The 21,935-nt window shown below is 45.0% G+C and overlaps 1 long non-coding RNA gene across 1 annotated transcript; it reads right to left on the reverse strand.

Annotated features, from left to right (window-relative positions):
* Positions 1–1,444: 1,444 nt before the first annotated feature.
* Positions 1,445–6,184, reverse strand: LOC123070373 (uncharacterized). The gene is made up of 4 exons (XR_006433621.1): positions 5,283–6,184; positions 4,810–5,168; positions 1,968–4,724; positions 1,445–1,880 (listed from the first exon to the last, which is right to left on the reverse strand). It is a non-coding gene; the product is annotated as an uncharacterized lncRNA (long non-coding RNA).
* Positions 6,185–21,935: the final 15,751 nt, after the last annotated feature.

Here is a 21,935-nt window from a genome sequence, read left to right on the forward strand (position 1 = left end):
TTGATGGCATCGTGTCTCTGTCGATCCCTCAGATCGACAGCGTTAGGGTTCATGGATGGTGTTGACGAGGCGGCGGCGGCAACTCCATCAGGTGTGTCTCTCCTTCTGCTCTGTCCCCGTTGCTGTGGCGTTGTCTCCGACGTCATGGTGGAGCAGGAAGGTTTTGTCGTTCAGGAGTACGCGCAGGCGGTTGTCTACGCAAGTGACAGCTGAAAGATGGAGTATCTTGTGTTGGGTCTGTGGTCGAAGGCGGGCAGTTCTGGTTTCCTTCTCCGACGTCGTCGTCATGCGAGGGTGTCAGTTCTGAAGTTCGATGGCGTGTCCGGGAACATGTTGCCCCGGTCTGATTCTTTCAACGGCTATGGTTTTGCTTTTGGCAAACTATTTTGGAGGTCCGTAAAGCTGCTGATCAGCGATGGAGCCGCGTCGAGCTTGGACGAAGAGGTGATCTGTCCTTTTACCCTTTGGTGACCGCTTCGGTGGTGTCGAAGGAAAGGGACAGGCGCTGGTATTTTGCATAGGATTTTTCTATCTTTTCAGTCATGTATGGTCGGTGCTTACGTGCCTTGTAACTAGATCTTTATTCTATATAAATGAGACACGTAAAAAATATATATAAGATGACACCACAATTGTTTGTGGCCCCTCTGTTGTCTTCTTTTGTTTGTTTACCTTCACTCTAGATCATTTTGTCTATTTAGCTCACTAGTAAATGTGCACGTCTCTACCATCAGAATCATGTGAAGTTATGCTCATAATCATGAACCTTCGTCAGCGATGCTGATAGCTAGAGTGACTAAAGTAATTGAGGTAGCACCTTTCTTGTCAGTACTCCCACCACCGCTGGTGCCAACTATCCCCGCCAACCCTGAGATGGGCCTATAGCAGCACGTAGGTGAGGTAGAAGCATTCCCATCTCTCCACTACCACTCCTACATCTATTTGCAGCTGAGTTGTGACTTTCTCCTATATAAATTCCCCAAGTCCTCTGTTACGTATGATAGTAATGTGGATGTGCTTTCTTTGTAGCCAAGGCGCAAACACCCCGATGAAAGCAAGCTTTTCATAGATCTTTCATTGACTGCTAGTATGCATATGCATGAATTTTAAATTCACGTCAATCTCCTTGCCTGCACCTTGTCAATCTCCTCTGGGTCTTGTTGACGCCTTTGAGAATTCTAGGCACTTCCCGTGAAGGAAAGCAACATTCAGGCAAGTCTCCATCCTTACATATGTACATCCATCAAGTTAAAAAAAAAGGTTTCCAACTCACCTCCACAAACAAACTCAAAGGAAAATAATGGATTTACACAGCTTTGAAGTAGGATTTTCTGGAAAAAAAATCAAAATAGAACACAACTTACAAAATTAAGGTAACTGGGAGATATGACAAAATTCTTGAAATTTCTCATAAGATTTATACTCTGAATGACAACAGAAAAAAGAAAAGATCTGAATAACTGTAATTGGAAGGATAGAACAATATTGGCTTCAAATAGAATTAGCTAGTTGAGGCTGCAAGAAGAACATACAAAGCTAGCATGGCTCTAGAAACTAACAAAGTAGAGTACATTTTAGGCAAGCACGCCTGACCAGCTACAGAGCATTTAATCGCTGGTGCTGAAAGAGATACTCCCTCCGTTCGGAATTACTTGTCGCGAAAATGGATGTATCTAGAACTAAAATACGTCTAGATACATCCATTTCTGCGACAAGTAATTCCGAACGGAGGGAGTAGCTCTGAAACGCAGACCTGCATGTCTCCTTGCGTCCTTGGCTATCTGTGTACCTCCCCTTTGTCCGGATGGTCTTCTACTCTTCTTCATGTTGCAGGGGCCACCGCCCTCGGGGCTCACTAGCATGTCCATTAGCTGCTGCTCCTGCTACACCACATCTCTAATTAACCCGCAAAAAAAAACAGGATAAAAAAAGCAAATGATCCAAGTTCGAGTTAGTCAAGGAGTGACCTGATTCTTATGGAACCAATCGAAAGATATGATCCCTCTTTGTAGATGCAAATAACATCTTTCAACATTGTACAATTCTTCTTCTACAAGTACTCATGAGAGTTAAAATATGCGTCCATGCACCATCCATTTGCAGCATTGTGACCACAAGTGGCACCTCCAGTAGGAAAATATATGCAGTTTTAAGAACTACATGGTATGAAAATTTTATAACATGATAAAATCAATGTTAAAAATGAACAGGCCCTATAATTAAACTGAATTTAAATGAATTTGATCAGACTATATCTAAATTTTCTTGATAATCTATTCCAAATGTGTAGAAAACGTCCTAATACCAGTACTTTTGGTAGAACAAATGAATTGAAAAAAGCATCAAGCAAGTTACACTCGTCGCCATATACTACCTTCTTCTTCCTGAACCAAAACCAAAGGTGGCACATTAGCAGGGTAAATCCCAAGCTTTCATAGAGCACTCGCACCAACTGAGGTCAGGCTCTACTAGTTTAATCAGTTTCAGTTGGTCATGATTATCGACAAACCAACTCCCTTAAAGCAAAAGAGAATGGATTACAGGTAATATGACTAATCATAATCTCACTTTTTTTTTCTTTTGGTTATCATTTACCCTATTCCATAGTGTTAGATAAATTCAGACAAAAATGTCAGATTTGGTTTTGCCCGGGACGACGCTGATTATCACGAGTGTTCGTTAGGTCGGTAAACGGGGCATGCTCATACTGAAATGGATTTGTGCCTGGTTAGTTATTCATCTGCAACGAATCTATGAATTTTTCAACAATTTTTTTGATTGATACAAATGCTCCAATAACATAGATCTATTCAAGTCGAAGAAGAATAGTGATGAACACTAATGTTGTCATTATTCTAATCACAACATCCATTTGAAAGATTTGATGCTTATACAGAAAACAAATAAGTATAGCATGGTTCTTTATCAGAACCAGAATTATTCCTTCAAAAGATGATGACAATTGTCACTGACAAATAGATAGGGGCTATCAACCAATCACCAAAATTTGGTTGACTGACCGCAAAGCTAAAAGTTAACTCAATTTATAGCAGGGGGCTTTGCAGCGCCATTTTTTTATACTATCTGGTGGAAGTATGAACATATGAAGCTACAAAGCAAATAAAAATCTCAACAGTAAAACTCTCTTCGAAACAAATGATCATAGTCCTCAATGTAGTAGAAAAGCAATGGAGCAGAATTTCTTGATATGGACGGCAGGTGTACTGAATGTAGTAGCCCAGGGGAGAGCTACTTACATCAGGGAGGACCTACTACAAATAAGAATTCTTACCACCCATGGATTCCAAAGCACCTAAAATTCTGGAGTGCAGAAAACAGAAGTATTAGTTAGAAACAATGAAGTACAGAACAAATTGCAAGTTTAAAAATCAAATATATCTTCCCATGATCTCCCTTTCACCAGTCGAATCGTGTGGAATATAATGAAAAGGGAACTACTTCTATATGTTCTTTATTAACATTATTACCCGAAAATGGCCTTTGGAGCTCAGCCTCCATGGAGGTCTCCAAATTCAAATTTCAAATTTCATCACAATTCATATATTTACATTTCAGAATATTCTGAAAAAATAACAGATATACATGAAGGCATAACACACATGTGCAAATTTTCAGTATGCAACACTGATAAATTTAGGCTAATGTAAAAAATATAGGGTACTTAAGTGCTTGTACGGAAAAAAGAATAAGACATACGCAGTTTGTAGAACATGCCATGTATATTTTTATGGTAAAGAAGACACTCCACTACCATTATCATTTATCAATGTCTACATCTTCTTTTCTCTCACAAACCCAGAAGCAGCAAAGTAAGTACACTACCACCAAAGACATTTATTTATGTAAAAAGAGTTATTAGCACAAAAAATCTACTATAAACCGAACCGATCAGAACCAAGTAATTCATAACAGCAGGGGGACATCTTAAATTTTATCAAGATATCTCAATTTAGTAGCCAAGCGGGCCTTTTTCGTCTTAAAATTTCCTGAAGCATGTCGAGCTTCTTAACACTAATAATCAGTAAACAAAGCCATTTAGATTTGTCGCTAAACAAGTAAATGTAGCATGTGATACCCGCACACAAAATTTATGTACTTAGAATTTCCATCACTATCTCATACATTGTCACCATTGAATGGATCTAGATGACAGATAATCGGATCAGACTAAAATTCTAAGAATGTTCGCTCCATTATACTACCGGTGGGTTCAAGCATCAAGTGCTTTCACGGCAGTTTCTGAGCTCAACTTCCCCACACGGTTAACGCCAAAGGAACAAGTATCAAGGTGCCCACTGTTACAATTTATATGGAAAGATATACCGAGATGCAGAAAGCAAGATGCAAGCCTACGCAAGCAACCCTTTCCCAGAGTGGGTCTCTCTCCTGAGTTGAACAATTATTCACACCATCTAATTATAGTGAAAAGAGGCACCCGATGTTGTAATCGAACGCTTTATTGGGGTTCCTTGAACCCATGTCTTAGCATCTTGGTAACGAATATAGGTTCATAATATCCAGAAGACAACAATCAAGAATATATGTAGGATAACATGTTGCCACCAATCTAACCTCTATCCTCAGAGATAGTGGAGATAAATTGTAAGAGCTCAGACCTTCCCACTTTCAATGGCAGTTTTAAGATCTTCAGGAATGGGGGGAGGTGTAACCTTGGGGACAGGAGGAATTTTTCCTTCCTCAACCTGCAAAAAAATATGAACCCCAAGCTTTGATTCCCACTAACACATTCCCAAAAAAAACTTGCAAAAGACATCAGCCGTGATGTACCAGCTTCTGAAATCCTTAATCCTTTCAAGAGCTTCAAATGAAGTAGGAACAACAGCCCCAGCATCCCATAGTGAATGATTCTTAGCTTGTGTAGATTCCAACTCACCACCACTCACCGCACCCTCTTATACAAAAAAAAAAAAGTACATCTGCGCATACTTGTTCAGCTCACTGGAACTCGAGGAAATTTTGTTTACAACTTACAGCATGGAAAAACTGGAATCAAATTTCAACAAACGTGCACACGTCCCACTAACCCAAGCAAGAACAGGTTTCTCGACCTTTCCTTGTTTCAAGGATTCGAGGAGCGAATACTCGTCACTTCCTCCAAGCTCCCCAAGAACAACCGTCATTTTAACCTAAAGCCAACAAATGAGGTCAAACTAAATTTCCAGGACTCGATCAAACTAAAGTATCTTAACAGTTCCATGTAACTGACCTAATTAATCAAAAAGCAACACAGTTGGCATTACCTCAAACAGTTTATGTGTATCGTGATGCGGGATCAGCAGCAACAGAACATGGGCGTGTCTGGCGTGGGAGGACGATTGCTGATGTGTGGCATTCACCACCTTCTTCCTCCTCACCGGCACCTGGATCACCTCTACGACGGACCTCTCTGCCTCCATGCCCTTGCGTCGCACCTGGGAGCCCTCGCGACAGTATTGTTCCTTGTCGGTGAGCGCCCGGTCGAGCACCGAGAGCAGCGCGCTCCCCGCGCCCCCATCGGGCCAGGGGACGGTTGAGGCAACCGTCCGGAAGCGTGAGGCTGTGCCGGGGGTGCGGGAGATGAGACGGCGATGGGTGAGGCGGAGCGGGGCGAGGGAGAAGAGAGAGTTGGCGGTCGTCCTTTCCGTCATCTGCCGCGCACTTGGGAAATAAGGGAGAGATGCCTCCATCGCATGGGGAGGCGGCGGCGACGAGCGGCGACGACGACGGGTGATGGGGCCATGGGGAGAGGTCTGCGGGAGGGACTCTAGGGGAGGGAGCGGTTTTTTGCCGAGAAAGAGGTAGAGAGAAAAAGGAAATCATCGGTTGTTAAGGATATCGTGTCACGCACTAACTGCGTTCCGTAAATCAGGGAGGGCCACGCGGATTAGAGGATGCGAGCGCGGACGATTGGCAGACCAGGGCGTCTGCTTGGCAGAACATTTAATCTGAGGCGTTGATTTGGGTGGCAGACTATTGATCTAATATGGATAGTGAATGCGTTTAAGTTGGTTTAATCCAAAGGTTCTGGTTATCCCGTGTACAGTTTGTTGTGTGATTTTAGAGAAGTTTAGGTTTGCTCTTTTAATAGTAGTAGAGAAGTAGAGATTAATGTTAGAATAAATGGCTTGCCCCATTAAGAAATTCTGAAATCTCAAATAGTGGCCCATGAATAAAATAGCAAGTGGTGGCTCTAAGTTTAGTCTCACCCCAAAAGCTGAGGAAGAGTTGGATCTTTTTATATAACTAGATGACCAGTTGCGCCAAATGGCGCAGAGATCCATTTAAAACCATGCACGCGTTGAAAATATGCATTTTTTCAGTAACTTTATGTTTGAGCAAGTGCAGAGACCATGTCAAACCCAAGTGTTTTGCAAATATTTGAATTCATTAGAAGTAGGTTTTAGTAACCACTTAGGGTTCTAATTCAAACCCTTTAAGATGAAAATGAAGGATAGTTTATCTTTGAAAATATATACTTGAGCATGCATATTTTGTTATCTTATTGGATAACATAGAACCAAATGGCGCAAGGTAGGTATATAAGAGACAACTTTACTTTCCACGAAGATGCGACGCGACATCTTCCTTAACTTGATTATGTTCAAGCACATTTAGAGATCAAACCCATAATTTATTAAGATATGGCTATCCAAACATGCAAACTCCTATTGCACTGAATGGCAAAAAAGCCCAATTCAAACCAAGAATTAAATGCAAGTACTTTGCTTAACTTAAGAATGCACTTGGGTGATCTTGGTACAATGGCCTTGTTATTTGAATTGATATGTCTTTTTAGATAACTTTGCAAATGAATGTTTAGCATGGTAGAGGATATATTTTTATCCTATAATATATTGCAATTGTACCAAAGCTTTTTCTTATATTGCTATGTTGTTGGATGTTCTATCATGCATTAAAGAAAGGAAATATTTGTTCAAAATATATACCAAAGCTTCCAAAAGTAGCTTATCCGACACATGAATGTTTGCTGGGCTGGGCCCAATCAGAGGAGAAGATAGCTGAGAAGAATGTGTGCCATACGTCCTTCTCCAGCAACACAAGACCCAGATTTAAACCAAGGGCTATTTGCAAAAAATAAATTAGGGAAAAGAATTATTGGCAAATTGAGGCCTTTATTTTGTACCAACAAGTTACAATTCGAACAAAAGAAATAGAAATATATATGGGAAATGGGGATATATATATATATATATATATATATATATATATATATATATATATATATATATATATATATCCTCTTTTGTACTCCCAGAAGTACTCCTAGCCTTAGTGGATTGAGTTTAGCCGGTGCTATGGGTATATCCAATAGGACCGTGGTGGTTAGAGAAAAAAATTACTTAATTCCTATGCATGCGTACCTAATTCCTAGAAGATAGGACTGTCCATACCCTATCCAAGTTTTGAATGGTTGTTATGGTCGGCGTTTTTTTTTAGCTTGCCTTGCATGCAACGCATGCTACCACCGAAAGTGTATATATGTAATTTTGAGCACATATGTCATGGAATTCAATGCATATAACAATTGTATTTTTGGATGAGTATATGTGATTTCTTTGTGAAGGGTATATACAATATATTTTGCTGAGATGTACTCCTACTTTTTTGTGAGGGAATATATAATTCATTTTGCTGAGAGGGTGTATACTACTTATTTTGAGCGAGTATATTCTTTGTTTGTAATGCGGCATATAACATTTATTTTGCTAAGCGAGTATATTATTTGTTGTGAGTCATTGAGTATATACTTCATTTTGTTTTGGAGGATACATACTGCATTTTTGTTAGGAGTATATAACATATATTATGCCACGAGGCAATATACTTTTTTGTGCACGGGTATATGCTTCATTTCGTGGAGAGGGCATATACTGTTTCTAGTGCATGTGTTACATTGCCGAGTGAGAATTTTTTCGTGAGAGTGTATACATACTACATTTTTCAAGAAAGAAGTATGAACTAAAAAAGGTGTATATAATTTAGGGAAAAAAGGAAAGGTATATTTTGTTTCGAATACAGGTTTATTTCCACTTCAAGAAATAAAAATACTAAAATAGCCAAATTATGTACGTGCATCATATTACACCATCGTGTTTATTACGCATGCATCTTGCATGATGCACAAATCAATTCTTCCAGATCTGGATCATAGTGTCGGGTGATCGGAGTTGTCAGCGAAGTCCTTTGAGTTTTGTAGGCATAGCCGCTATGAGGTGGAAAACTGATCTGCGTCTTGCTCGGAGAAGACGCGCCGCCGCCGGCGTATACCATCTCGTGTACAGCCCTCGATTCAAATGAACTGTGTAGATCAATCATGCATAAGATATAAAATAATCAGTAGAACAGATGCATGTAGTCTCATCATCCATTTGCGCATGCACATGAACTAGCCAACATACCTGGATGGGAGAAAATGCATGCTAGGCACTCCGTCGTCGGGCGCGTGATGCACATACATCAGTGGCTAGTTAGGCAAATCCACACTGCATTGGTTAATTATATATACGATAGGCTAGCTTCATGGACATGTATTTGTTTACACACGAGAGAAGATCGATGATAAGCAGCAAACCCCATTTGAGTTGTGGATGATTCTGTGGATGGTGGAGAGCGCTCGACGCCGGAGACCTACTGGGTAGAAACTGGGCCTTGTCTTGATCCATGCCGATGCATGCAGCGGGTCCAGAGCTGAGACCGAGCCGCCGGCGGCGGCGATGAAGCTACAAGAAATAGGGCAGCCGCCGTCGCAGCAAGGTATACGCGAGAATAACAAATGGATGCAAATTAGTTTCAAGGATGACTTTTAATATCACTATAAAAAAGGATTTTGTTTCAATGAATTAAATAATTATCTCAACTAGTTTATCGGGAGGCTATCGCACACAAGGTGAAATGGACCTGGGAGTATGTACTCCTAGGAGTACTGACCCATTTCTCTCTCTCTCTCTATATATATATATATATATATATATATATATATATGGTTAATGTGGATGCAACAAAAGAGTTTTTTTTCTAAGAACAAAAGACTTGACATGGAGAAAGCAACATTCACGAACACAATACAAAGGCATGCACCACGCCCAGTTTATCTGAATCCATAACAGTGCAGTAAAGGTACATTGTACGTCCGGTAACAAAACTAAAGCCACTCAATGTGCTTCCACCTTTTTTTTATTGTCAACACTGGATTATTAACATCAGTCCAGTTGTTTCCTCATAAACTCAGTATAAGATGCTCCCTTCATTCTACAATGTAGTGCACCCACGCTTCCTGAGATCTAAGTTGAAGTATGTGAGATCATAGTTATAAATTTCGCCGGGGTAGCACAATTACATGAAAGAGTGCATACAGTACCCAAAGCTATCACTACAAGTCTACAACTGAGAGGACTGTCGGACGGGCACATTTCTTCAGTATGTATAGAGTCTGTCTACCCTACAATAGTTAAGCTGCAAAAAGGAAAATTACAAGATGACCAGACCAGAACAAGTGTTCCACTACTATAGAATTCAGTAGCTTCCACACAGCGAAAGATGGAACTCAAAACATCAGTGCAAGCTTTGCCAGCTGCAATTAACTTCAAAAACCAGAGCAATAGGTAATGCCAGCGCTTACTCCACTGCAGATTTTTCAGAAATCTAGCAAAAGGAAAACCTTCTTATTTCAGATTAAGGTGAAGATGACTCCTGCAGTTCCGACTGACTGTTCTGAACTATTCGAGACGTCAGCTTAGATATCTCAAAAATTGTAACGGCGATGAAGCAACGAGCAGAACAGAGATGCAGCAACGAAAAAGATCATACAACCTGTAAAATACAAAAATGAACCGGTCAGAATTGTTATGGCGTTGCTAGAAGGAGGGCGCGAGAGGGCCGGCCGAGGGTCTTTTTGCCCACGGCCGGGCAAGAGGGAAGGGATTTCCTTCTTAATTCTTGCCTGATTAGATTGATACATCTCCTCTCTTTATATAGAGAGGTTTACTTGACTCCCAAGCAAGGCTTACTTGACCCCTAAGCAAGCGACCCTTATCTCTAATTAACCCTAAGACTAATGGGCCCATTAGGCCCATTACATACTCTAACACTACACCCCACCTGGACATGCAGCTTGTCCTCGAGCTGCAGCCTAACCAACTTATAATCATGACTCGACGCAACACAAACCTAACACCTAAAAACAAGCCTTTTACATCTCAGCTTGTTTTATTACTCTCAGCCTGAAATGGACCGGGATGCTTTATTTTGGACTCCTTAACAAAAAGTGGACACCCTCCACACATCGGACGTGCACGTGTACAGCCAACTGGATCCCATGGACACCATCTGAACGAAAGCAGTGCATGTGTATGGCCACCTGGAAGTGGTCGCAAGAGCGACCAGCGGAGGCGCCCTCGCGGCGGCCGGCGGCAGAATGCAGTGGTGTTACGCGGTCCGCTCCTGTCGAGGAGGGGTGCGCCCCCCCACCGCCAATGTCGCATACTTTGAGGTCACTGCCCGCGAGGAAAACATCATGCCCGTTTGTGGGGGAAACCGCATGCCCAAGATCCTCGATGCAGCAGACGAGATCGAGGTCTGTCGCACAGCGAAGGGCAACTTGGGGGAGCAGCAGCTGCAGACCACGCAGTGTTGAGGAGGGCTGCGCAAGGAGGCCGCACGCAGCAGCCGGCAGCCTCACCGTCGCCTCGGACATGTCACTGGACGGTTGCTTCGTAAGGGACTTCTGTTGACGGATGGCGGCCGCCGCTTCTGGCATGGCAACACCTGGAGGCTGAGGGGGCACCCACTGGTGCTGAGGCGGCGGCGGCCTTTCCACAACGCCGCTGTTGTATGCCAGCGGCCTCGGCTCCTCGGCGTGGAAATCAGGGGCCTTCCCGTTCTGGTGGTACGAGGGGGCATAGTTGTCCTGAGCCTGAGAGTATGACCCATCCTCGCTCAAGTAGGCGTTGGATCCATAACCCTGCTTTTGTTGTGCATGTTGCAGCATCTCCAATGCCTGCTTGCTCCCAGAAGGTCTATTATCCCCTCGCTGTACTATCTGCTCAACATAAGATCTTGAATATGATCTAGATGTAAGTTCAGTTGGTGTTGGCGGCTGTAGTGGGCCGAAGGGCATGGCGGAGGCCGCCAGGAGCGGCGGCTGCCTCGGCAGCCAGGGCTGCTGCTGCAGCGGGCCAGCGACCATGGCGGAGTCCGGCAAAAGTGGCAGCTGCCATGGCAGCAAGGGCGGCCCGGTGGTGGTGGGTGGCGGCGGAAACTGTAGCTGGGGCTGCAGCAACCCGGCGAACGCGGCGGAGGCTGCCAGGGCCGGCGGCTGCCACGGCAGCCATGAAGGCCCGGTGGTGGCGGCGGCCGGCGGCGGCCCGTAGGATCCGGTCAAGTAGATGGATGTCCTGGACCACCAGGGTTAGGTCACGCAGCACCCCGGTCATATCCTCCAGTGTGAGGACAGGGGGCGACGTGGCGATCGGTGGCAGAAGTGTTGAGGAGGGCGGCGGCGAAGACATGATCGAACGAAGCTAGTTGATACCAAATTGTTATGGCGTTGCTAGAAGGAGGGCGCGAGAGGGCCGGCCGGGGGCCTTTTTGCCCATGGCCGGGCAAGAGGGAAGGGATTTCCTTCTTAATTCTTGCTTGATTAGATTGATACATCTCCTCTCTTTATATAAAGAGGTTTACTTGACTCCCAAGCAAGGCTTACTTGACTCCTAAGAAAGCGACCCTTATCTCTAATTAACCCTAAGACTAATGGGCCCATTAGGCCCATTACATACTCTAACAAGCACAATCACAACATGCAACAATGCATATGCAAGCAAGAAACACTAAGGTATCATTTCTATAAGGTATCATATCCTCATAATTACTGTAACTTGCAACAAACTTGTAGAGTAGTTCTTTTAACAAGAACAAGTTGTGAACACGAATCATAGGTCTATCCTCACATTTGCGCATCTTATTTTGTATTTGTGGTTCTGCATCGACCACCAAGGTAACATAAAAAGGTATGCAAACCAGGATAAACTAAAGCATGTACTTGGAAAGGAAAATCAAATAAACAGAAATGGGCTAGTATACTTGTGGATAGGTTAGACAGAAAGTCAGCAAGAACGCCCAAATTTGGCTGAGAACACCGGCCCCCACGCGCAGTTCATTTCATCAAACATCTTATAGGCAAGTAGAAGGGGCGCCCACTAACCAGAACGAGGACAGAAAGACCCACGGCTCGACGCAGGCGACAACGGCAAGTCGAACCAAGCTGCACACAATCGAAAGAAGCCCAACTACGTGAAATCAGTAGAGCGAAGCAAGAAGAGAGGCGTGGGGAAGAACACAAGAAGAACAGCAGCACGAACCCAACCAGCGGCGCCCATAGAGCAAAGGAGGCCACCGCAACAGACCGTAGCAGAGGTCAGTCGAAGGAAGCTAGGAGGCCATGAGGAGAGGGTGCAATGGGGCGGAGACAAGGAAGAAGGTCACTCAGCAGCCTGGGCATGGCAGACGCACGCAATGCGGCAGCAGCCCCACGGAGTGACACACGCACGTCCACCGCGCCCCGGCGGCCCGGCCGCGCGTCGGGCACAGCAGTATGGCACCAAGCAAGCCACACCCAAGACGACGGGGACGGGTCATAGATCAGCGGGCCATCCCAGCATGGTGCCCATAGCTCCTCACTCCACCGCCGGCCTCCCCTACTGTTCGTCGTTCTCCATGGCGGCGGCTGGTTCGAGGCGGGCGAGCGATGGACGCGGCGTCTCAAGGCCCCGCTCCTCTGCTCGAGCCGCCGCCTAGGTCTCCTCTGCCGCACCCCTCTTCTCCACTTCACGTCCCTCCTCCTTCTTGGTTCTCCACTCTGCGGATCGTTGGGAGCTGGCGAGGGCGCAGGCGGGGATTGGGGAGGAGGAGAGGAGGCGGGGATTGGGGGAAGATGCGAATCGGGAGGAGAGAAGGCGACGCAGAGGGATGAAGTGGAAGGAGAGAGGGCAGCAGATATTTCCACGCGGAAGGGGATGGAGGAGGAAGCATGCGCCGGTTTTCTCTCGATGCATTATGCACTATTCATGCTGACATGGATAGCGTTGTGGTCAAAGCGAACACAGGTAAAGAGATGATCCCAATGACGAATGGGGTCAAGGGAAGCGGGACCCAGGTGGCAGTGCCCGAGCGCGCCGATAAACAGAGTAACACACGGCCCGAAGGAAAAGCAGCTGTCCACGCCCCACGACGCGATGCGGCATGGCGATGGTGTCTGCTACATATGCAAGACACGGTCAGCAGAATCACTACGTCACCCGAGCCAACCCAGACACGGGATGTCGCGCGCACACACAAAAACAACAACCACATCACCGACTCGCGGGTCCAAGGAGATGGCAGGCCCACTTACAGCGGGTCAGTGGGAACCACATATGATTGAATAGAGGGGCGACTGGAAACGGAGACAGCGCGTAGAGGCCAGGACTCACGCCCGCCCGTGACGCTCGCGCATGCGGCGCTGCAGGATCGGCCGCCCAGCACCCGAAAAAGGCTCACCCAGCCAATCTGATGAGAGCCTGAGCCCACAGGTCATGGCCTGCATGAACTCACCTTGCGGTCAAAACAAAAACAACCAAAGATCCAACGTCAACGAACAAAGAAAACTGCTGTTTGACCAACATCCAACGGACGAAACTGAAGCAAATCGAGGGACAACCGTGGAGACGAGTTGGCTAGCCTCATTATATGTTAAAATGGTTTCTCTACACCACGCCTAGTGAGGTGTGAAGGAGAGAAAGAGAAGACACCACGCGCTCGCCTCGCCTCGCCTGGCTGGGGCCGGGGCGGCGGGTACATGCGACATGCGTGTGAATGGTCTGCCAAGATCCGGTCTGTTGCCTTGCAGGGGTGCATCTTCCTATTGTCGTTTTATTTTTTGGTGTTTTGACAAACAAGTTCGTTGTTTCATTGTCTAGCTTACCGGCCTCGGCCAAAGACACACCGGAAACACCTAGGATTTTGCCTCATCTCCCAACTCGCGCCACCACCGTAGTCTACTCCATCTCGAACATCGGCGTGCGGGAGAGGAGGTCTTGGGAACCGTCCGTCCTTGCGATCCCGCACCGGGAGAGGACGAATTAGGTTTTTGGGAAGCGCTTTGCGCGGCTGCTCAACTTCGTCATGACGGGTCGTCTTCCATCCAAGTCAGGTGGTGCTACTCATCGTCATCTCCACCACCGTCAACAGCAGATTATCGCCAACATCATCAACAACAATGTCGCTCTCGTAGCAGCTAACAAACAGTACGTCCATCGTCATCTGTTCATGTCTATCTCTGTAATTGTTGTTTCATGTGTGATGTTGTTGTGCATGCTTTCATGTTCATCTAGTTTGCTAGATTGTTGCATGTTATTGTTTGTGCTAGTCATGAATAATTTACTGGAATTAATCATGAACTTGCTTAATATTCCAACAATCCAAAAACCTAATTATAGGTAGTTTACTGAGTTAACTATGGCTGGATTCACTGATGCCCTAAGGTTTACTTGTGTGCACTTTAAGAGGTGGCAGGTGAAGACCATGCTCTGGCTTACTGCTCTAAAAGTTTTCCAAGTTAGTGTTGGTGCTCCAGAGGGAATGTCTAAGGAAGATCAGAGAAAATTCCAGGAAGCCAATACTATGTTTGTGGGATGCATTCTGAGTGTTCTTGTTGGCCGTCTATGTGATGTGTACATGCACATAGACGATGAAAAGATACCATGGGATGCAATGAATGCTAAATTCGGTGCAACAGATACAGACAGTGAACTGTACATCATGGGGAGCTTTCATGACTACAAGATGGTGAAGAATCGTTTTGTGGTTGAGCAAGCTCATGAGATACAGTGCATTGTGAAGGAACTGGAACTCTTAAGTGTGTTCTACCCGACAAATTCGTTGCTGGGTGCATGATTGCAAAGTTGCCTCCTTCATGGAAGAATTTCGCCACAACTCTGAACCATAAGAGACAGGAGATATCAGTTGAAATTTTGATTGCATCTCTTGATGTTGAAGAGAAAGCTCGGGGTAAAGACACTACTGAGAAAGGAGGTGAGGTTCGGCCTATCGCCAATATGGTGCAGAGGTACCCATAGAACAAGAACAAAGGGAAGAACAAGCTTGTTTTCAACAAGCCTACCAAGACTACTACCTTCAAGAAGAAGAAGCTTAACAAGGGTGAGGTAGAGTACTACGCCTGCAGGAAGCCCGAAAACTTTTCCAAGGAATGCCCAAAAAATGAAGACCGTAGAGGGAAAACGAGCTCCAAGACTGTCAACATGGTTACCGCTAGCAACACTGATGAGTATGGTAATTTACCTATTGTTCTTTCAGTATTTCAATCATCTTCGTGATGGATTGATTAGGGTGGTAATGTTCATGTGTGTGCTGGCGTCTCTTTGTTCCGTTCTTATCGGGTCGCAATGGATTCTTTCGTCCTAATGGGGAATGTGTCACATTCTTCTATTTGTGGCATTGGCATAGTTGATCTGAAGTTTACTTCGGAGAAGATCATGCAGCTAAGGAATGTGCAACATGTCCCTACTACGAACCAGAATCTAGTTAGCAGCTCCCTTCTATGTCGAGATGGGTTTAAGGTAGTTTTATAGTCTAATAAAGTAATCGTGTCGAGATTCAGACAATTCATAGGCAAAGGCTATGAGTGCGGAGGCTTGTTCCGTCTTTCCCTTTCAGATTTTTGCAATAAATTAGTAAACCAAATTTGTGCTAGTGTTTATGATGATGCAAGTGTTTGGCACTCTCGTTTATGTCATACTCCCTCCGTCCGAAAAAGCTTGTCACAAGCTTGTCTTTCAAATGGACGTATCGAGCACTAACTTGGTGCTAGATACATTCATTTGAGGGACAAGCGTTTTTGGACAGAGGGAGTATTAATTTTGGTTTGATGTCTTGGCTATCCAGTATGAGTTTAATTCCGAATTTCACTGTTGCCAAACGTTCTAAGTGTCATGGTTGTGTGCAACCGAAGCAACCTCAAAAGCCTCACATGGCTGCTGAGGAGAGAAACTTGGCACCTCTAGAACTCATACATTCTGATCTATGTGAGATGCATGGTGCATTGACAAAAGGCGGAAAGAGATATTCCATGACATTGATTGATGTGCGACTAGATTTTGCTATGTCTATTTGTTCCAAACTAAGGATGAAGCTTTAGAATACTTTAAAATCTATAAAGCTGAAGTTGAAAATCAACTAGAGAGAAAGATCAAGCGTCTTAGGTCGAATCATGGTGGAGAGTATTTTCCCAAAGTATTTGATGAATTTTGTGAGGGACACGGTATTATTCACGAGAGGACACCTCCCTATTCACCCCAATCAAACGGGGTTGCTGAGAGGAAAAACCGCATGTTGACTGACTTGGTGAATGCCATGTTAGACACTGCTGGTTTATATAAGGCATGACGTGGGCAGGCTCTATTGACTTCGTGTCATGTCCTGAACAGAGTTCCGAACAAGAATAAAGATAAACCCCCTTATGACGAGTGGGTTGGGAGAAAAACATCGTTTTCTTATTTACCCACTTGGGATGCTTGGCGAAGGTCAATATTCCAATTCCTAAGAAACGCAAACTTGGACCAAAGACAGTGGATTGTGTCTTTCTAGGTTATGCTCAGCAGAGCATTGGTTATAGATTTTTAGTGGTTAAATCTGAGGTTTCTGATATGCATGTTGATACCATAATGGAATCTCATGATGTAGCATTTTTTGCCAATATATTTCCTATGAAAGATATACATAACATTACTAGATTTTTCTTCTAAGAAATCCCTGAATCTAGTACATTTGATGAGTATTTTGAACAATCACCTGAGGAAGTCCTTGAGAGGGATAGCAATGAAGCTCCTGTGAGGAGCAAGAGACAAAGGGTTGCAAAATCCTTTGTTGATGATCTCACTGTAAACCATGTGGACGACACTCCCAAGTCTATTGCAGAGGCATATGCATCTCCGGATGTAGATGATTGGAAAGAAGTTATTCATAATGAGATGGACTCAATTCTTTATAATTGAACATTTGGTCCTTGCCCGCTTCTTGTACACAACATCCAGTGACCCAATTATAAATTGAGTATCTGATCGTTCAAAATGTTTTTGTAGTTCAGGATCCATGCAAGCCAACATGAGGCACTTGACTGACTCATAATCATCATTACGAGGAGTGAAAGCATCTACAACTTCTTGTGGTGCATCCTTTGCAGGTGGATCACCCAGGGGTTGTTCCAGCACATACTCCTTCTTAGCACTCCTAAAAAAATATCAAGTTTCGAATCCAATCTGCATAGTTTCCACCATTTGTATCCAACTTTTCTTTCTCTAACATAGGGGCTAAGTTGAACATATTGTGAGCCATTGATCTACAATGATAAACACAAGATTCACTTTAGACATTGTTCATAATTATGTTGCAGTAGTGATTAAACAAATTTTAGTATAAAGTGCACTCCCACTCAAATCAATATCTCTCACAATTGAAAGTGAGTGGTTCAAGATCATGATCTCGTTCACAGCCATTGATGTGGACATCACTGATGACATGAATTCTAAACAATAGTCAATATTTTGCTGATCATATCTCCATATGACTCTTGTTCATCTTTCGATGTTTTGTGCTCCGAGATTAGAATGATTCTTCCATAACATCAAGACAACCGACCCCTATCTGCTTGCTCGGTCTGACCTTGCCCGCCTTACACTTCACGATCTGTTTGTACTCGTGTGGACATGACGCACTTCGGAAATCCACATGTTATAGACGGTTGCAACACTAGGAACATCACCTTTTAACTTGATATTTTCAGTGAGAGATCCCCCTAATAATTGACTACTGCGCAATCAAAGGGTGCAAACAGCAAGGGATAAACATCCCATGCAATTTATAATAGCATGATATGCTATAGCCCTGGACGCTAGGAAATTCTTCATGGTTCTCCGTGGTCTTCATGAAAGTACTGCGGGATGATGTCGTAGCCACCATCATGTTCCCATGCGCCTGGTGAAGCCACCTTGCCCTCGGTTCTCCGTAGCACATTTGTCACTCTGTTGATAAAATAACGAGTTCGGACACACAAGTCATATGAGTGACAATCCCTTGGCTCTAGCCATCATGCGGTACTGTGACGCGCATGCCACTTAAGGTTACATCATAACCATCTCATACATAAACTTATTATCAAGATGAAGGCTATACCACATTGTAAGGGCATATTTATCCCCAAGATGTTTTGGTGATTGATGACAATGCTTGTGCGGACTAATCGTGTGTGTTAAGTTCTTTCGGAGATTCATCCTTTGGCACGAGACGATTATCTCCCCACGGTGTTCTTATTCAAGACGGTGTAGCTCCTTCGTTTCGTTGTTGGTGGACTAGTTTCGTAGGAGTCACCGTACTATCAAGAGGGGATCCGCTTTGGCAAGGCTAGGGTGGAACCAACACGTACACATCCATATCACACCCGTTGTTTTTCCTTCCGCTTCATTGGAGCTGTCGTTTCCCCTAAGTATGCTTTGTCCTGCCCCAGCGGTAGTACCGCGATCCACAGCGGTAGTACCGCCGAAGCACCCCAGCGGTAGTACCGCTCCCAGAGCAGTAGTACCGCTCCAAGCGGTAGTACCGCTCTCCGAGCAGTAGTACCGCTTGTGGTCTTCGGTCGTCGTACCGCAGTGCTTCCGGGCTACTGCCGCCTCGATTCGAGAACGTAGTTTTTCGTGTCGGATTTTGCAGTACTAAGTGCGGTAGTAGGGGCGGTAGTACCGCTCCAAGCGATAGTACCGCGCCTATCCCCACGGTAGTACCGCCCTGGGGTCAGGACCCTGTCAGCGCGGCAGTACCGCTGGGTAAGAGCGGTAGTACCGCCCTAAGCGGGAGTACCGCCCTGCCCAAGCGGTACTACCGCTCTGTGCGGGGCTGCTCAGTGGGATAACGGTTGGATTGGTCCCCCCACTATATAAAGGGGTCTTCTTCCCCAAAGTTGACCTACCTCTTTCCCCCAAAGCTCCATTGTTGCTCCAAGCTCCATTTTCACCCGATCTCTCTCCCTAGCCAATCAAACTTGTTGATTTGCTCGGGATTGGTTGAGAAGGCCCAGATCTACACTTCCACCAAGAGAAATTTGATTCCCCCACTTATCCCTAGCGGATCTTGTTACTCTTGGGTGTTGAGCACCCTAGACGGTTGAGGTCACCTCGAAGCCATACTCCATTGTGGTGAAGCTTCGTGGTGTTGTTGGGAGCCTCCAAGTGTTGTGGAGATAGCCCCAATCTTGTTTGTAAAGGTCGGTTGCCGCCTTCAAGGGCACCAATAGTGGAATCACGGCATCTCGCATTGTGTGAGGGCATGAGGAGATTACGGTGGCCCTAGTGGCTTCTTGGGGAGCATTGTGCCTCCACACCGCTCTAACGGAGACGTACTTCCCCTTAAAAGGAAGGAACTTCGGTAACACATCCTCGTCTCCACCGGCTCCACTCTTGGTTATCTTGTGCCTTTACTTTTGCAAGCTTACTTGAGTTGTATCTATTGCTTGCTAGTGTGCTTATTGTCTTTGCATCATATAGGTTGTCCACGTAGTTGCACATCTAGACAACCTATTTCATTGCAAGGTTTAAATTGTTAAAGAAAAGTCTAAAAATTGTTAGTTGCCTATTCACCCCCCCCTCTAGTCAACCATATCGATCCTTTCAATTGGTATCAGAGCCTCGTCTCTTTATTAAGGACTTTGCCGTCCGAAGAGTATGGTTGACACCCACGACGGTGCGGAGGAGCACTCCGGTGTGAATCCCATCTCGTCTTCGGCCGAAGGGGGAACCTCGGTCTCACGTGAGGAATTCAATGTGGCTTTAGACACATTGAAAACCTCCATGACGGCCGAGGTTAAAAGCATGTTTTCTGAATTCCTAGACGGACTTAAACTATCTACCTCGCCGATGAAAGTGGGTGATCCCACTAACAAGGTGACGGATGCTACCTCCGTCAAGGGGGAAGCTAACAGTGAAAAGAGTCCGTCCACTAGTGGTAGAAATGGCACCGGCATCTTTGCCAATGTGGAACCCCCAGTGTATAGAGGACCGATCCCCTCTACTCATTTGAATCATGCCGGTCCTCCTCCTAAATATGTGAAAAATGAAGATTTTGATTCTTGGGTTTATCGCTTCAAGCGTCATTTAAAACATGTGAATACTAACCTTTGGAGAATCATTGAAGAAGGTTTCTATCCTCATGACCCAAGCAACTTCACCCCTCGAGAAGAAGTGGACAATCAATTCAACGAGAGTGCTCTCTTCATCATCCAAGATGCAATTCTTCCCGAAGATCTCCCTCATCTTTGACCTCATGTCATGGCTAAAGAAGCATGGAAATGTGTTGAGTCTCTCTAATCGAGGAAGTGCTAGCATCCAACGCTCCAACTATGAAGTGGTGCAAGATGAAGCCGATGAGTTTGCAATGAAAGAGGATGAAGAACCTCGTGAGCTCTTTCGAAGAGTGACCAAACTCGCGGTCGCACTTCGAGATCATGGGAGCAAGGACATGGATGACAATTGGATCAAGCGCAAGTTCCTCAAGGCCATGATGCCCTACAACAAGGCCATGTCCTCTGTCATTCATCAAAGACCGGACTTCCACTCCATGACCTCAGGTGAAGTGTTGGATGAGTTTGTTGCAATGAGCATCTTGGACAAGACCGCCGACAATGCGGTGCTCCGTTCTCAAAGGGCAAAGAAGCCCAATCTTGCCTTGAAGGCCAAGGTTAGTGTGGAAGAAGAAGAAGAAGAGGAAGATGAGGAGAGCAACCCCGAGGACACGAAGTATGATTATCATGAGCACATGGCTCTTGCCTCAAGACAATTTTGGAGTAAGAAGAATACAAGACCCAACTTCAACAAGAACAACTCAAGTGGCCTCAAGGGCAAGCAACGAGTTAGAACTTGTTTCAACTGTGGCAATGTGAGCCATTTCGTTGCGGATTGTCCTTACGAGAAGCGGGAAGACAATGGTGGCAAGTTCATCCGAAAAGACAAAGCCAAGTCCTTCCCCAACAAGAACAACTTCACCAAGAAGACTCCTACTCGCGGGTTGGTGGTTCAAGAAGAATACCGTGAGGATGACGATGATGATGAAGATAGTGAAACAATGGCCATGGCATCCGTTGCCATTGTCACAACTCCCCGGGTGTCTCTCTTCGATTCACCTAACGAGAACATCACCGCCAAGTGCCTCATGGCTAAGGCCACCAACAAGGTAACCCCCAACATCAAAACCACCATTATTCCTAACCCTCCTTCAACGGATGACTTTGATAATGGTAAGGGGTCTAATGAGGAGGTTAATGAATTTGAGTCCTTCATGAGTAAGCTCAAGGGCAAATCCAAGAAGCACTTCGTTGCTCTCTTGGAACAACTTGGTGAAGCCAATGACATGATAGAGGCTCACGAAGAAACCATCTCTAAGATGGAAGGTCATAGTCGTGATTATGCCGATGAGATATCGGATCTATCTAATGATCTTGAGAAAGAGCGTGGGCATCGTTTGGCTCTTGAGGAGTCACACAACGATGACCATGCCAAATTAAAGAAAGATCTTGATCATGCTCTTGTTGTGTCTCGTGTTCTAACTTCCGAGAAGGCTAAACTTGGGGTTGATCATGCTAGACTCAAGGAGGAGTTTGATGTACTTGACAAGGCCCATAAGGTCTTGAAAGGTGCTCATGCAAACCTCAAGGAGTCTCATGCTCAACTCCAAGTTAAGCTTACCAAGGAAAAGGCCACATTTCCTCACATGGTCTTAATTGATAATGCAAATGCTACTAACCCATGTTGTGAGCATGTGCATCTTGTGGAGGAGAATGCCAAGTTGAAGGAACAACT

This window comes from Triticum aestivum, chromosome 3B (assembly GCF_018294505.1).
Source record: "Triticum aestivum cultivar Chinese Spring chromosome 3B, IWGSC CS RefSeq v2.1, whole genome shotgun sequence".
NCBI lineage: Eukaryota > Viridiplantae > Streptophyta > Magnoliopsida > Poales > Poaceae > Triticum > Triticum aestivum.